Source organism: Engystomops pustulosus, chromosome 5, assembly GCF_040894005.1.
Source record: "Engystomops pustulosus chromosome 5, aEngPut4.maternal, whole genome shotgun sequence".
Lineage (NCBI taxonomy): Eukaryota > Metazoa > Chordata > Amphibia > Anura > Leptodactylidae > Engystomops > Engystomops pustulosus.
In genome coordinates, this window is record NC_092415.1 from 188735913 (window position 1) to 188753637 (window position 17725).

The 17725-nt window shown below is 40.9% G+C and overlaps 1 protein-coding gene across 2 annotated transcripts in view; it reads left to right on the forward strand.

Annotated features, from left to right (window-relative positions):
* The window catches only part of MPP7 (MAGUK p55 scaffold protein 7), a 227840-nt gene that overhangs the window by 52714 nt on the left and 157401 nt on the right, over nt 1–17725 (forward strand). For both annotated transcript variants that reach the window (XM_072154085.1, XM_072154086.1), the window contains exon 2: nt 1539–1617. The gene's annotated coding sequence lies outside the window, so the exon portion shown is untranslated. The remainder of the gene's footprint in view (nt 1–1538; nt 1618–17725) is intronic.

A 17725-nucleotide genomic window follows, 5' to 3' on the forward strand; every position in this document is an offset into this window, starting at 1 on the left:
CCTAACATGCAGGTGACTCGTTATAGAGCAGGAGGAGCTGAGCAGATGGTAAATAAAGTCCTATCTGTAGGCAGAATGTTATGTAGCAGGAGTAGCTGAGCAGATTGTACATAGTGTCCTATCTGTAGGCAGAATGTTATGTAGCAGGAGTAGCTGAGCAGATTGTACATAGTGTCCTATCTGCAGGCAGCATGTTATAGAGCAGGAGGAGCTGAGCAGATTGTACATAGTGTCCTATCTGCAGGCAGCATGTTATAGAGCAGGAGGATCTAAACAGATTGCATATAGTGTCATGCATGAAAGCAGCATTCTATAGAGCAGGAAATTTAACATCATGTCCTATCTGCAGGCAGCATGTGGTAGAGCAGGAGGAGCTGAGCGTGTTTTACAACGTGTCTTATCTGGAGGTAGCATATTATAGAGCAGGGGGAGTTCAGTGGGTAGTACAGGTTGTCTTCTGCATCTGGCATGTTATAGAGCAGGAGGAGCTGAGCAGATTGTACATGTTTGCTTATCAGCAGTTTGCATGTTATAGAGCAGGAGGAGCTGAGCAGGTTGTATGTAGTGAGGAACACGGACAGCACATACCCTGTGATACAGATGTGTGAATAAGCCTTTAAGCTTTGTTTCCACAATTAGTTTTTTGCATTCAGTTTTTTCAGCCAAATCAAGGTATGAATCCTAAAGTGAGAGAACATGTATAGCGCTGGTGCTACTTTCTTTTCTACACTCCTTTATTTGGCCAGAAAATATAAAACCCGAGAGTAGACGCCTCAAAGAGTTCCTATACAGAGAAATCAAATAAATAAGTTAAATTATTTTCACATTTGTACTATCCCCTCTTTGTCTGGTTACGTCAGCATTAGTACAGTAGGGGGCATCAGGTTTATCAAAAAGGAAAAAAAAAAAAACTTAAACAATAAAATTCTGATTCTTGTGTCACGTTATGCTGCGTGTGGGTGGCTGATGACCTGTACCGTGCCTCTTATTAAGTTTGAGTCATGATGTTATTTAATAATAATGTACATAACGTTTGTCATATAAAAGGAGGATTATTTTTCCTTACATTATCTAATGCAGTGTTCAATCGGAAGACAATTTTAGAGTTCAGTGAAGACTGATTTATCTAATGCCATATACTTTTTATTCCTTTTATTTATTTATTTTTTTAAATAGAAATTCCCTTTAAATCAAAATCCAGGTTTTTGCTAATTTCTATTTGTCAGTCTCAGTGTCCCTGGTTTATCAGGATGGATTTTAATGGTAGATTTCCTATAAGGCCTTTTTGTATGATGTGCTATCGGTGTGTGTTGGTGGCCACGTGATGGGGTCAGGTGCATGTGTTATACTGTGGATATGCCATAATTGTGTGAGTTGATTCTGGTGTTTGGTGTGATGATCTCTTCTTCCGTTAAAATCACTAAAAATACCAAATAAGTTGCACGTCGGGTTCGTCAGGCGCTTCAGCTGTCATTACTTTGCTGCCTTTTTTTTCCCTATACCTTTTGCTTTAATTCCATGTTATGTTTCATTCTTAGGTCGGAGTCATAATGTCTGAAGATTCCTTGTAATCATTCCTCTCCTGGAGCACGTGGGGTTTACTATCGAGGCACTCAGGTAAAAAAAAACTATGTTCATTTTAGGGTTACAGTGAGAACACAACCTTTTTGATAGGATTGTCCCATTATACACAGTAGATTTTTTTGACACATTATAGGTTCCCCCAAATATTTTACTTGTTTGTCGTCCACTTCCAAGTAGAATTATCAATGGTTGTGTTAAAGAGATCTTCCCAGCAACGTAACTACAGTGGTAGCAGCCATAGCAGCTACTATGGGGCCCGCAGTGTCAGGGGGCCCATGCATCCAGGATATTGGATGTGTATATGGTGTTGGATATATGTGTGTGTTGCTGTATGTATTTATATATGGTGTATATATACTGCGTGATTGTAACTCACATGTGTCAGTATACAAATATGTATATTTTTAAGGGGGAAGGGGGCCCCATTCAGAAGTTACCCCCTGGTTTTTCCTGTTTTTTTCCATGACATGTCTGACTGTCACTTAATTGGGTAGTTTTTATCATGACATGTTTTTTCTTTATAAAATTAGCAGATAAATGAGCAAAATATTAAAGAAACTCTCTTTTATTGTCATTTTTTCCATTAAAAGTTTTTAGGAAGTTGTAATATTGAAGAGACCGTTAGCAAAACACATTAAAAATAAATAAGTTGTCAACCTGTCCCCCCCTTCCCCAGGTTTGGCTATGGATGCAGAGGGTGCATGTACTTCTGCAAACTATCAGCTCTGTCTCCCTGCAACTCCATTCTTTCTTCAGCTGACCTCCTGAAAGGGGATATAAATGGCTTTATCTTCTGAACTGTGGAACGTAGAGACACAGTTCTGGTGTCAAATCTGGTGTTGAGTAAGAATGTGTATGTAGTTGCTACAGAACCAGAGATATCCAGTGTTGTAATTGGGAGTTTAACTTTACTCCAATCAAAGCTAATACATGCAATAATACATGGTGGAGGAACATGACACGTCTTCATTGAATTCCTAGAGCCTTGCTGAGTCATGCTGTACAAGGTATAATTCAATGAATAGTCTTTGACTGGATTGTTCCTTCAACAATGGATGTATCCAGTTTTCTGGCCACTAGAAAAAGAATGATGTGATATATAAGGGGGATCTTTAATATAACACCAGAACTGTGTTTCTAGGTGTCATGGTGCCAAGGTACAGTAGTTTGAAGTTGTCCACTGTCAGGATGACTATATACTTGCTATCTGCATGGGGTATATGCTTTTAGTACGTATACAGGCGTGTGGCAGTCCTGCAGGGGGTTAAAGGGGCTTTTAAATTAAAGGGATTGTCTTTTTTTTAATGCTCTCTGCTCCAAGTGGTCTACAAATAATACAGAGGTGAAATTTACCGTGGTCCTGCACTGCGCCTCCTGTCACCACCAGCCCGTGTTTGTATACAGAAGCTCAATGGTGATGGCACGTTTCGTCCCATACAGCCAGGGACTGTAGCAGGAGCCTCTGGGGTGAAGGGCGACACCACATTGGACTGGAGCAGGTACTAAGTAATTATTCTTTATTATTTTATACCACCTGGAGCCTGTAGTATAAACCTGAATAAAACTGGGCAACCCGTTCCTGTTCACGAGATACAAATAGGTGCTGGCTCTACTGACTGGACACCTCTATCTGACCATGCCCACTTGTCATTTTAGTCATAGATATCACACCCACAGATATGTAAGAAGAGATGATGAAAGAACAAGTATGTAATAAAGTAGATATTCCATAGAAGTTTTTGAAGGATTTTTGTCTCCATCTTAATCCTCCGGCCCAGCGGGAGTAACACTTGCCTGTCTGTATTCGAGGTATTATCTCTCGGAATCTTGGAGACTTATTCGAATCCTTAAAATACCGGACTGTAACTGGCATGGACACAATACCTTGCGTTGGTCACTATTTCCATCCTTCGTGTTGGCAGGGTTGTCTCTCGCTTGTGAATTCGGGATCTGAGTTTTATTTTCAAGTGCTGCCATGTATTTTCTTAATCGCCCCTCGTAAAGCCCCGCGTCTCAGAATAACCGGTTAATAATAGCTGCTCCAGATGTCCAGAGCCGTCATCTGCAGGGCACCTCTGGTCCGCTGCCAGGTTCCCTGCGGTTATCGATGGTCGTAGCTGTGATCTCCCTATTACATGTCAGAGTGACATCATTACATGGCCCTATAAATCTGCGGTGTGTGGGCACTTCCATGGCAGGTATCATGACTGGCACAAGTGCGAAGAGGACGCTTGGGTCCTGTTATGTTAAAGGGAACCCTTCTTAACCCCTTAATGACCGCCCTATCGGGTTTTTACGGCGGTCATTAAGGGTACTTCTTCTGATGCGACGCCTTTCTACGGCGGCGCATCAGAAGAAGTTTTCGGGACACCGGGTCTCGCTGGTGCCGGTGTCGGGCTGTGATATCACAGCCCAGACCCGGCACTAACACCCGGGATCGGAAAAACTCCGATCGGACCCGTGGATCGGACCCCCCCGGTGTGCTTACCGGGGGATCCGATCCCTCCTGCCGCTGCCCCGGGTTCCGACGAGTGACCCGGGGCTGTCGGCTCCTCTTCTCACCGGGTCCTGCCAGTTACTTTCACTATACACTGCAATACAAGTGTATTGCAGTGTAAAGGCTTGAATAAGCGATCGGATGATCGCATATTCAAGCCAAGAAGTAGAAAATGTAAAAAAGAAAAAAAAAAAAAAATTAAATCTTTTTATAATATAATTAAATAAATAAATAAAATAAAAGTCCCATAATCTCCCCAGTAACACATAAAATGCAAATAAAGTAAATAAAACACAAAAACACGTACATATTTGGTATCACCGCGTCCGTATTAATCTGTACAATAAATCTAAATCAATATTGAACCCGCTCGGTGAACTACGTAAAAAAAAATCTCGAAAAACTTCCCATAATATACAATTTTTCATCAAACACCATCACAAAAAATGTTCTAAAAAGTGATCAAAAAAAGTTACGTTCCCTAATATGATACGACTGAAAAGAACAACTGTTTTCGCAAAAAATAAGCCCTCAACCAGATCTGACAACAGAAAAATACAGAAGTTATGGCCCTGAAAAGTTGTCAATAGTAAAAACAATGCGATTTTCTCCAATATTGGTTTTGCTCAGGAAAATTGAGCAAAAATAAGAAAAACTATATAAATGAGGTATCACCGCAATCGTAGTGAACCAGAGAATAAAGATAAAATATTATTTTTACGTTACGGTGAGCGGGGGAAAAAAATGCTAACAATCCAAAATAAAAATTGATGATTTTGTTTGTGTCCCCCTTGAAATAGTTAATAAAATCTCATGAATAAGCTTTAGACTCCCAAAATAAATTATTTATACATTGTATCTCATCCCATAAAAAATAAGCCCTCATATGATCGCATTACCAAAAAAAATAAAAATGTATAGGTTGTACAATGTGACAATACAAATCTGCTGTGGACGGCGCCTCCATTCATTCTATACTCGGCCGTGCGCCTGTACAGCAGTTTACCACCACATATGGGGTATCAGTAAACTCGGGGGGAATTGGGCATCAAGCGTTGCAGTGCGTTTCATCATTTAATTTATTCTGAAAATGTCAGTTTTGGCCTAAATGAATGTATTTCCAAAAAAATTCTAGTTTCTAAATCGCAGGTCCATATTTTTTAACCCATATGAAACACTTAAAGGGTTAATGGACTTAATAGAAGTTGTTTTACATATGTTGAGGGGTGAACTTTCTATAGTGGGGTAATTTATGGGGTTTTACTATTATTTAGGCCTCTCAAAGTCACTTGAAAGCTGAGTTGTCCCTCAAAATGTGAGTTTTGGCAATTTTCATGAAAATAAGAAAAATCGCACCTAAAGTTCTGCACCTCATAACATCCTAGAAAAATGACCGGAAGCATAAAATATCATCCCAACATAAAGCAGATATTCTGTAAATGTTAATTATCAAACTTTTTGGGTAGTTTTACTTCCTGTCTGGAAACCAGAACATTTCAAACTTGGAAAATGAAGAATTTTTACAAACTTTTGCCAAATTTTCACTTTTTTCAGAACGAAACGCAAAACTTATCACTTAAATTTTATAACTAACATGAAGTACAATGTATCACGAGAAAACATTCTCAAAATCACCCGGATATGTTAAAGCGTTCCGAAGTTATAACCAATTATCGTGAGACATGTCAGATTTGAAAAATCGAGTCTGGTCATTGAGCTGAAAACTAGTGTCGGTGATAAGGGGTTAAGGATCAGAGCCTGCAAGGCATCAGTATAGAATTCATAGATATCATAACCACATAGCTCCTAGTCACTCTAATTTGGAGCCTATATTTTTTTTATTATGCTGGTTATGTACCAACTCGCTTTGGTTGTTGAGCCAGATCTACCACCTGGACTTTGTCGCAGAGTAGCTACCAGCTCGCTACCTCTTGAAGGTGTCCAGACGTAGATTATGGCAATCCTGGAACTATGAGACTTGTTTGTGTACTACCAGATATAAGCTGAGGGCTGAGTAGGTAGTTTTTTAGCAAAATAAAAAGCCAGGCCATAGGTTGGGGTGGGCAGCAAAGCAAAGTCACAGACAAGCTGGAATCGGCACAGGGGATGAGCATGTCAAGGACAATCAGGAAACAAGTCGTGATCACAGAAAACCATCGGTAGGCAGGAATGCCGTACGCCATCATTGGAGGCTTTATTACTCTAGTATCTTTCTTTGAGTTAGATTCCCTATATAGGGAGCACGAAAGTCAGTGTGCATGCTGGTCCTTAAAGGAAACCTACCATGAGGATTCAACTATCAGAAGTAGATCTGATGGTAGATTCCTCCTGCTGCCTCTGCCCTAATCTGTAATGTAATAATCCTGGGACCTAACTTGTTAAAAACATTATTTTAGTAATATGTAAAGTAACTGCAGAGGCTAATAGGGGCGTGTACTAGACTGGCCGGGCACTGGGAGCTAGGGCTATTCCACGCCCCAGTAGCCTCTGCAGTTCATTTACATATTACTAATAATCCAGGTTCCTGGATTATTAAATAACATATTAGGGCAGAGGCAGCAGGAGGAATCTACCATCACATCTACTTCTCATAGTAGATTCCTCATGATAGTTTCCTTTAAGAAGCTGTTGGCCAGCAAATTGTTTGTGTCACTGAAGAAGAAAAGGAGTGTTACAGTTTATTAACTGCAAAACTGACAGCTACATGACAGTTCCGAAATAAGACAAAGTGCGCCTTGTAAGGACAGGCCACCAGAGCTAAAGATGCTGTCACTGCTTCAAAGTCTTTAGCAAGCACCGGCATTGTCGTCCAGCAACGACTCCATCTACTGTATTGTAAATCTCTCTGGGAGTTATATGTACCGATTTTATGATCTCGGCATTGGCAGCGATTTTTTTTTTTTTGTTTTTTTTTCTTTTCAGTTTTTCATGTTCAAATTAATAAAAAAAAAGAATGTCATTTAAAAATTTGACGAACAGAACGGTTGCCAAGCAACCATACACACAATTAAAGTACAGAATATGTTACTTCCCTAGAGAATCAGTAACAAGCAAGAGTTTCTTTTTACACAATAAACACTTTTATACGCCCGATATACTTACCTTACCTTATTTTACTTATGATATATATATATATCTTTTATCGTGATGTCACTTCTGTTACATCAAGTAAATGTTGTCAGCTATTATTGTGTGTGTATATATATGTAACACAAAGTTATTGTAATTGCACCTGACGAAGGCTCCTGTCCGGAGCTGAAACGCGTTGTGAATTTAATAAACTATCAACTTTTATGCGAGTAAAGTAGTCATCCTGTTGGACGCAGCACCAAACACAAGCAAGAGTCTACACTTGTGTGAAGCCACATTTATCATCTTGGCATTGGCAGCAATTTTCAAGTATGCACGATCAACAGCGATAAATGATGAACAATGCAAATGTGTCATGTAATGTAATGATCTGTAGATACTCCCCCGCTGATAACAGCAGGTTATTTTTTTGTACAGGCTATTATACCGATTTGTAACTCAGAGAAAAGGAAATAAAAAGGCATTTGATATACAATATACAGAATTCACTCCCACCCATCCCTTGGGTGTTTTGTATACTGCTTCCTTGGCCGCCGCCGCACCGTTCCGGAGTGACAAATTTGGATCAGCACAATCACTTGTTGAAGTTCTGGGATGGCTCGGTGCTACCTTGGAGTAAAAAGGATGATTAGGTGTTGTCTCAGTAGATTTTATTGGTAAAAAAGGTGACGCGTTTCTCTCCCGGAATGCTGTCTTCAGGACAGTATAATGGAGTCTGGATAGTTGTACTTCATCTATAAAAACCATCCAGACTCCATTAAAGGGGTTTTCCCACAAACAAAAGTTTGGACTAACTTGCTGATCAGTGGGGACCCTCACATATCACGAAAACTAGGGGGTTTGATTGGGTCCCACGTACCTTAGTCGGACCCTCGTCATTCCGTCAGAGTAACGGAGCAGATGGCTGGGCATTACTGTTTTGCTCCATTAACCTCTATTGAGCTGACGGAGATTGCCGAACACTGCGCTCACCGATCTCCGTCAGCTCCATAGAAATTAATGGTTCATCACTGAGACCCCCACTGATCAGCAAGTTAGGCTCTATCCCCTAAATTTTTGTGGGAAAACTCCTTCAACTTTCAGGTAAGGCGTTTGTCTATCTGATCTATAATTGTGATGCCGAAATGCGTCGTCTTGCTCTTCAAACATCTACTGAGACACCTAATTGTATCCTTTTTACTCCGAGTACCTGCCACTGTAAACCTAGACTTTAGTTATTCTATAGGTCTGAACTTTGGTCTTGGTTGGCTCAGGGACTATCTGTAAGTTTCCTCTAAGGTAAAGGCCATGAAATATCCCTCTTTTCTCGGTTGGATTTTGCAGATGGGTGGAGTGTCCTACTAAATTTGATTGACACTATATATAGAATATAGAAATATTCAGAATTTTCAGGAATGTCGAGGTATTACCTGTAATAGAAATCCAAATCTGCATTTCTTGCTGTTTTAGTGTCTTTCCATGCATCAGTTCTCCGCGCCAGGTTCAGCAGTTTCGGAGCCTGGTACTCGAGCCGCACTAATATTTTATGCTACTTTCTAATTAACTGCTCAATTTCCCTGAAACTGTGAAAGCTAAGCAAGAAGTATTGGAGAAGCGCAGCACATTCCCCAGGACGAGATGTCTTCTGGCAAGACTTCCGCTAACTTCACCGGCTGCACAATGGTGTCCAAAATGTCTTGGAATGTAGAAGTGGAGAACGATGGGAAGACGCATTCTGTCAGCTGCTCATTACTCTCCTATTAAGGTTGATGGAGCGTGGGTGATTCATGGCGGCCTCCGCTCCGGCGTGATGTCACTGGTGTCTTCAATATGAAGTATTTGCTGCAATGCAGAGCGGTGGAAGAAGAGATTAAATCACAGATCCTCAACTCATCCTTTTTTTATAAAGTTACCCTTAAAATTTCAATTGACTTATTTAACCTATTTTCCTAATTTTTACCCTATAACTGTGTTGGAACAACAGTTCATTGGGAGATCTCCAGCACACTTACCCCACAGGTTAGAGCCTGAGCAAAGTTTTCTTAGCTTTGCTGTCTTTGTTTCTGCCCCTTTGTTTACCCCTTTTCTGTCTTCACCTTACATGTTGGTGTCTCCTGACCAAACTGGGTCAACTGTGAATTGACAGTACCTCAAGAGATATTGACCTAGTGATCCCCATGGGTTGAAGAGTGAAATCCACAGGATAATGAATTCCTTCCTGACCCATATCAATGGCCTCTCTCCTCGAACAACACAGTCTACAGTTGGCTGTCTATTCCTTTTGGAAAAGACTTACTGGTTTAGCTATTATCTCATAGCATGTCACAAGGCTTCAGACATAATAATATAATAAATTATTTATATAGCGCACACAGATTACGCAGCGATGCACAGAACTTGCCAAATCGGTCCCTGTCCCCAATGGGGCTCACAATCTAATCAACCTACCAGTATGCTTCTGAGTGTGTGAGGAAACCAGAGGACCCAGAGGAAAGCCACGCAAACACGGAGAGAACATACAAACTCTTTGCAGATGTTGACCTGGTTGGAACTTGAACCTAGGACCCCAGCGATGCAAGGCTGTTGTGCTAGATATTGACGGGGGGTAAGCGGTGGGTCTATATTAGACCACCACAGATCTCTGATGGCTGGAAGCACAACGCCTATCTTAAACAATTCATATGATTTGATGGCAGCACATTGATTCCATTGGTCCCATCTTCCCAGTGTGTGTGAACACAAGAAAATGTGTATAACCTTGATCAGTGTTTGTCCCTTTGGCAGCACGTATGGCGGCACCTCCTTCCGCCCTTTCCATACTCTGTGGCTCCTGCAATAAATCAGCTGTAGCGGTAATGTACGTCCGGGCCTTGATGCACACGATTATTTATAGATCCCTGTACATCACTATACACCTTGTCAGTGAAGCGCGGGGCCAGATGCCGGTATTCCTACTAATTAATCATCCGATTCTCTCCGATATAATTTACTATGTCACCTTGTGGAGACATTGTAGCCCGTCCTGCACCAGCTAGACTTCTTTCTCCCTGCCACACTGATGTAAGAAAATAACATAAAATATCTATTACATCCGGTGTCCCCTGCCCATATCCGTATTCCGTATCTAGTTGCTTAAAGGAGTTGTTCCTATTGTATTATCCTGTGGCTAGGGGATAACAATCTGATCGGTAAATGTCCAACTGCCGGAACCCCCACTAAAAGCGAGAATGCATAACCACTGCTGACGCATATATCGCTACCCACGGTGGATCAAGGGCAATAAGATGGTTACGTAACATACAGTTGTTTCAGAAAACATTTTCCACAATCCGATCAACATTATCTCTTGTGGTTCAAAAGTTATCAACCCAGAAGGTTACAACAACAACCAGGAACGTTCCCTCTGATGCACAGCTATATTATGTGTTGTTCCTGGGGCCGAACACAAAGCTGAAGGTTCTGGATCCAATTGTTATGAACCTGCATGAGAATCAATGGGGAATGTCTGTTTTGAAACAATTCTATGATATTCTACGTGATCACAATGCTCCTTCCCAATGGAAGAACTTGTCCCATGATCCAGTATGGACCCCAGCCTCGGACATGGCAGCCGTCCTTTTATAGAGGGGCCTGTGTTCACTGGCAGATCAGTCAGTTTTCCCTTTTCTCTGCTGGAGTCTGTAAGATAAATGTACATCTTATGGATGTAACCTTAATCAGAGCGGAGGCTAATCTGCACTGGGACTGATGGAAGCGGCAGATTAAGCGGCTGGGAAATTATTCTGTGCCACAATGTGATTAATGTACCTTCCCTGCCTGGTCCTGGCTGAAAGATTGGATCATTGTAAGGGAACAAAACTAATCTCTGCATAACAGAGCGATGGCGCCCTCTAGTGTCCTAGTGTAAGACTGCAGCTCTGTATTCATAGCAGCATGGAAGTTATAGGAGAAAATCCATTCAATTAGAAAAAATGTGATCGCTGAATACAGATGAATCTTGTTCTGTCATATTCCTCTGTCATATATATATATATATATATATATATATATATATATATATTTATCTAGCCATCATCTTTATATCTATCTGTCCATCTCTATATTTTTCTTTATTCACCTATCGGCCTCTGTTTGTCATCTATCTATCTCCTATACATAAATATCTTTTTGTACCTTCTATATACACTCTCTCTCTGTGTATATATCATCTACTCTGTATCATATACACAGACACACACATATACATACACACACACACACACACATACATACATGCAGGCAGTCCCCGGGTTACGTACAGGATAGGTTCTGTAGGTTTGTTCTTAAGTTGAATTTGTATGTAAGTCAGAACTGTATATTTTATTGTAACCCCAGACAAAAATTTTTTTGGTCTTTGTGACAATTGGATTTTAAACATGTTGGATTGTCATAAGAACCAGGATTAACAATGAATCTTAATTACAGATACATTTGATAACTGTTACAGATGATCACTGTAGTCTAGGACTAAAGTACAGTAAATTACCAACATCCAGAGGCCCGTTTGTAACTAGGGGTCGTCTGTAAATTGGGTGTTCTTAAGTAGGGGACCGCCTGTATTCACTCCTATTTGTATCTCTGTCTATTTATAATCCTATAACACCCTCTATGATAGTTCCCTGTTATATGACCTGGCTATATACTATTATGTAAGGCCTGTATGTATATACATATGTGATCGCAGCAGAGTAGATGCACCATGTAGATATCCTGCAATCGGTGGAGCGACACATATTAGGAATGTAAGGTCTTGTCGTAGGTGGAGGTGGTGAAACGTCCTCTATAAATATGCAAGACAAAATCCTGACTCCTAGACTGCAGACAACCAGCTTTTCTTCTTTTGAGGTTTGTTGTCTATTAACCCTATTTTGTCCGCAACTTTTTAAAATTACTATTATTATATCACTATTAGGACCTTTAGGCGTAGAAGGAGGTAATCAGCTCTGTCAGGCCTTAGATCAGTGCGTTCTTGGTCTGTTTTAGACGCACTGAAAAGGCATTTTGCTTAAAGGAAACCTACCACTTAGAATGGCAGGGGTAAGCTGTAAGTACCGAGCACCAGGTCAGGGTGAGCTGGTGCCGGGACTTACTTTAGTTAGTGTTATAAACTTAGTGTTCGCCGAAGCCCCTTCTGCTCTAAAGTTTAAAAAGTGTTAAAAACGCGATACCGCGGTTTATAACACTAACGAAAGTAAGTCCCGGCACCAGCTCACCCTGACCTGGTGCTCGGTACTTACAGCTTACCCCTGCCATTCTAAATGGTAGGTTTCCTTTAATTTCTGGAAGTATAAGAAACTAAGAAACACAGCTGCTTACACTTCCAGACATGAAGAAAAGCTAATTCTAAAAAGCCAAAGGGTGATGCCACACACAGCGTTTTCTGTCCGTTTTTAAGCATGCGTTTTCGGTCCTTTTAAAAACATTTTTAAAGCTCATCCTTTTTTTAACGTTTGCAGTGCGTTTGGCTGCTTAATAGATTAACAGGTTCCAAGCACATGGAAAATGGTAAAAAACGGATGCATTTTAAAAACGTGTGCGTTTTTAAACGGACTGAAAACGCATGCTTAAAAAACGGACCAAAAACGCCACGTGTGGCATTACCCTTTGGCTGTTTAGAATGAGTTTTTCTTCATTTCTGGAAGTGTAAGCAGCTGTGTTAAAATTTTCACAGTTTCTTATCCTTGCAGAAATTAAGAAAAATGCCTTTTCAGTGCGTCTAAAACCGGACCAAGAACTCACTGGGGGTATTTGTGATGTGTTTAAAAATGATTTCAAAATGCCTTCAAAACTCCCCATTTGGAAATGGAAACAAAGCGACCAAAGGCGTGCCACGGACAGTTACATTTGCATTTATATTGAAACTCATGCAACCGCAACCAGCACCCGCTGTCTTATATTGTCTAAATGCAGGACACCGGGGGCTGGTTACCGATCATATGTGTTTGCATAGAAACAGATGTGCGATCGGACGTGGCCCTTAGGCTGAATTTACATGAATGTTTGCCCACTGGGCCATAGATGGGTGGGAATACGCCCGGCGCCATGGAGAGGGGGAAGGGTGACCCCTCGCCTCTCCATAGAAATGCACTGCGTATGGGGCCGTAACTTAGGGAAAGATAGGACATGTCCTTTCTTTTCCCTATGTACGGAGTGATACGGTGCCGGTTGTGTGTGGCACCGTATTGCTCAGTGTGGCTATTGCCGTCTATTGGGGATGTATGGACAACCATCGCCCATAGGGTCGGGTGAATACGCCCTTCTGTCCTAAATGGTGTGTTGAACGCACTTTGAATGCGTTTTAAAGCGCATTACAACAATGCATGTGTTTTTGCATGTTTTCCATGCGTTTGGTTGGTTGGAATCAGTTTTTCTTCAATTCTGGAAATGTAAGCAGCTGTGACATGTTAAAACAGCTGATTACACTACCAGAGATGAAGAAAAACTCATTCAAACCAGCCAAACACATGGCAATCATGCAAAAACACATGCGTTATCAATGCGTTTAAAAATGCACCAAGAATGCACTGTGTGGCATCACCCTTAGGGTGAAGACACACATGGCGTTTTTGGGCCGTTTTTGGGCCGTTTTTACTAAGTGCGTTTTCAGATCTTTAAAAACGCATGCGTTAAAAACGCATCCGTTTTTTAAAAACGCATGCGTTTTTGTCCGTTTTTCCGAAATTGCGCAATGAAAAACGGACAAAAACCGCATGCGTTTTCAAAAAACGGATGCGTTTTTAACGCATGCTTTTTTAACGATCTGAAAACGCACTTAGTAAAAACGGCCCAAAAACGCCATGTGTGTCTTCACCCTTAGGCCAGGAACACATGGAGGATACAACTAATCATCCATGGTAACCCCCCTGCTGCTATACCTGCAATATCTACAATGTAGATGGAATTTTAAGGGAGTTTACTTGTTTCCGGATCACCCCACAAATAAAAACAATGTTGTGTAAAGCAAATACCTTTCCTGCTTCCCAGCAATCCATCACTTCATGCTAATTCAGTCATTTATCCAAATCCGCTTCTCTGCTATTACACTTGTGTTCCTTCTATATATGTGCAATGTGCCTTTTACATAAGAGATGACATATTTTTTCTGAAAGAAGGTGTAGAAAGAAGTAAATGGGTGCACCAGCAGGCATTGCTCCGCCCCTGGTGCACTGAGAAGTTCATTTGCATAAAGAAATACATTTTCTTTAAAATAATCGGTCACTGGGATCTAGGAATGGTAGATCTGGAAAACTTATGCTGCTTTTACTCTTGAAGGTGATTTGGGAACTGGTAAACTCGCATTAACGCATCTTTAAATTTTTAGTCTAAAATCCACCATAGCCTGAAAGTATATAAGATCCAAAGTATGGGGTCGATTTTACCTGCAGATCCATATAAAAGCCACACAAGGGTTTTTGACGCAAAAAAAACCCCCACCCATTTCCAGGTGGAATAACAGAGGAATGTGGAGTAATGTGCGGCTAAATTCTTTCATGGGATACAAGTCTTTACTAAAACGGACATGTGAGAAGAGGTGACGGGTTCTCAGGTGCGTTCTGGCAGGGGATTCCTGCCTTCCTTCCATGTACATTGGAATATCTTGGAAGCTGGAGGGGCTGGATAACTCATAATCACATAATTATTCAGCTCTGAACTATGTACCTTTCACATGTACAAATGCAGATCACATCCTGGGGAATTGGGGGGGGGGGGGGAGAGACTTTTTAAAGAAAATAACCCCTCCTAGAATCTGTCTGGTACAAAGCCCTTACATGGTTTCCTGCCTGTGAAGATCCAAGTTTCATCCGATAGAATTTTACAATTTAATCTTTAATACCTGTAAAATGCTGAACAGGCGGCACACAAGGAGTCATTGGCGGAGCAGCGCTGCTGTAGACTGCGGCATCGGGGCGTCCCGTCTGCTCATGTCATTGAGGATTCGAACACCTTATAACTTTCACGGATGAAATACCTTTTTATATGTTTTCCAGATCCCAAACTCCTCCAAAATATAAGCAGAATATCAATGCGTTTAGTGTCCTTATAGCTTTAGGTTTTTTTGGCAGGAGGATAAGATGTAGTTAATTCTGTCTAGACTGCTATGTACGGCGGTGCGATTAGTCGGACACGGAGCGGTTTCATCGCAGGGCACAGGAGGGCAGTGCTCTGGATGTGGCTGTTTTTAATGGATTTGCCCTGAAAAGGAATTGTAACAAATGACAGGCGGAACTACAGAGGGAACAGAATATAATGTTTTTATACAGAAAGAATCCACTTACAAATTGTTCGTCATGTTCTTGCATCAATAGGAGACAAATCTACAATCAAATCGGTATCTTAAGAATTTTTGGTGTTCTTTGTGGTGTTAAATTATGCAATTTCCCAATATAATTATAATAATAATAATATATATATGCCATTGAATTCCGTAGCTCTTTACAAATCATAGGGGACATATACAAATATGTATAACTTTCTGCATCATTACAATTCTTCTGCTTGCAGGCAGTGAATGAAAACCTCTCTATTATGCGACTTCTTAGCTGAAGTTAATGTTGTGCTCCTTCGCTTTCGAACAGTTCCATGTAGATTTATACCACTTTATTCACTTAAAACTTGTTGCTGTAGCTCAAAGTATAAGCAGTTTTATATTTTTATTTATAGAGCAAAGAAATTGCAAACATTATTCTGTTGCAAATTCCCAAATCCCATTATTCCTCCACATAAAAAAAATTCTGAATGACTGCTGTCACCAGTAGGAGGAGCTTTGAGAACATTTTGTTAATAATAGTAATTTTTTTTATATAGCGCACACAGATTACGCAGCGCTGCACAGAGTTTGCCAAATCAGTCCCTGTCCCCAATGGGGTTCACAATCTAATCAACCTACCAGTATGTTTTGGAGTGTGGGAGGAAACCAGAGGACCCGGAGGAAACCCACACAAATATGGAGAGAACACACAAATTCTTTTTAGATGTTCTCCCTTGGTCTTGAACCCAGGTCCCCAGTGCTGTAAGGCTGTGATGCTAACCACTAAGCCACCGTGCATTATTTAGATCCCTACTGCCAAGGTGAAAACCTGTGCATGCTACAAACCTACATAAAAAAAAAGAAAACTATGGATACAGGATAAAGACTGAACGGATTGTTAAAGGGATTGTGAAGGTAAATAATGAAATGAATAAAATTGCAAAAGAACAGACATGTGACAAAGTATAAGTAAAATTACTCCCCTGTTCTTGTTATGTTTCTATTACTTTAAAGGGATTCTGTCATCAGATTTTACCCAATTAAAGGAAATCTACCACCAGAGTGAAGCATTGTAAACCAATCACACTGACATACTGGTGTGCACCAGCTCTGGAAGGATCTGCTGTTCTTTTAGCTTCTTATGCTCATGCTGTTACAAAAAAAGAGGCTTTAAAAATTATGCAAATGACCCTAGGAGCCTTCGGCTCCATTAACCGCAATGGACCCTGGACCCCCTCATGCTCATTTGCATAATTTTTAAAGCCTTTTGTTGTAAAATGCAGGGAATAAGTGGCTAACAGCAGAGCAGATCCTGCCAGAGGTAGCACAATCTGGTGTATAAGTGTGCTTGGTTTACAATCCTTCATCCATGTGGTAGATTTCCTTTAAACTACTTGTTTTAGGGTAGAGGACTGAAGTAATGATTGCTGAATCCTGGTGGTCCGGCAGGACTTTATAGCGCCAGTCTGGCCACCGCTGCCAGCGTGAGACGTGGTCGTTTCCGAGGAAGCTATCTGGTTTCTAAGGGACAACATGGCTGCATTTATAAGAAATTATCTTCACACAGGAACGTTTTTTTTATTAACATCCAATTGAAGAAGTGTTTACATAAGGATTTAATCAAATGTAAATGCCCAGATGGGAAAACCCCTTTAAGATATTGTCGTCTGAAGTGACTTTCCCCCTGCAGCCTCTAAACTTAATCTTGTGTAATTTTCATCTACATTGGACATTATTTTGGAGACTTGTTTTGTTATAGGTAAACCGGCAAAATTTCACATAAAAGAGGGAATTCGAGAAAGGAAATTTCCCACCTGCCTGAGTGGGTTGGTAGTTTAATGGGGTAAAATGTGGTGACCCTTTAAACATCCTTATGTAAAATCACTGATCCCTGTATAACCAAAAAAGAGAGTGGCCGTGACAGTATGCATACAAATTTCCAACAAACCTTAGTACAGTATGTTTTCACTTAAGAAAAGCTTATTCCTGCACACTCTCCTCCATGCTCTATATCAAACCTTTCCCTAAACTCGGAGAATTCCCGGTCGCTCTCCGGTTTTACGACAGGTGCTTTTTTTCCTCGGAGTTGTAGCCCGGGTACAGTAAGCCTATTATATAAGTATACTCTGACTATTACAACCAGATGTCATATCTTTTAAATCCATATTCCGCACGGTAAGACGCACCAGAGGGATCGCCATCGCTGGCAGCGTCTGGACTTGTGGATTTAGGACGAATAGTCGGGATTTGTACAGCGGCTCTGTGCACTCGGAGAGGCTGCCGAATAC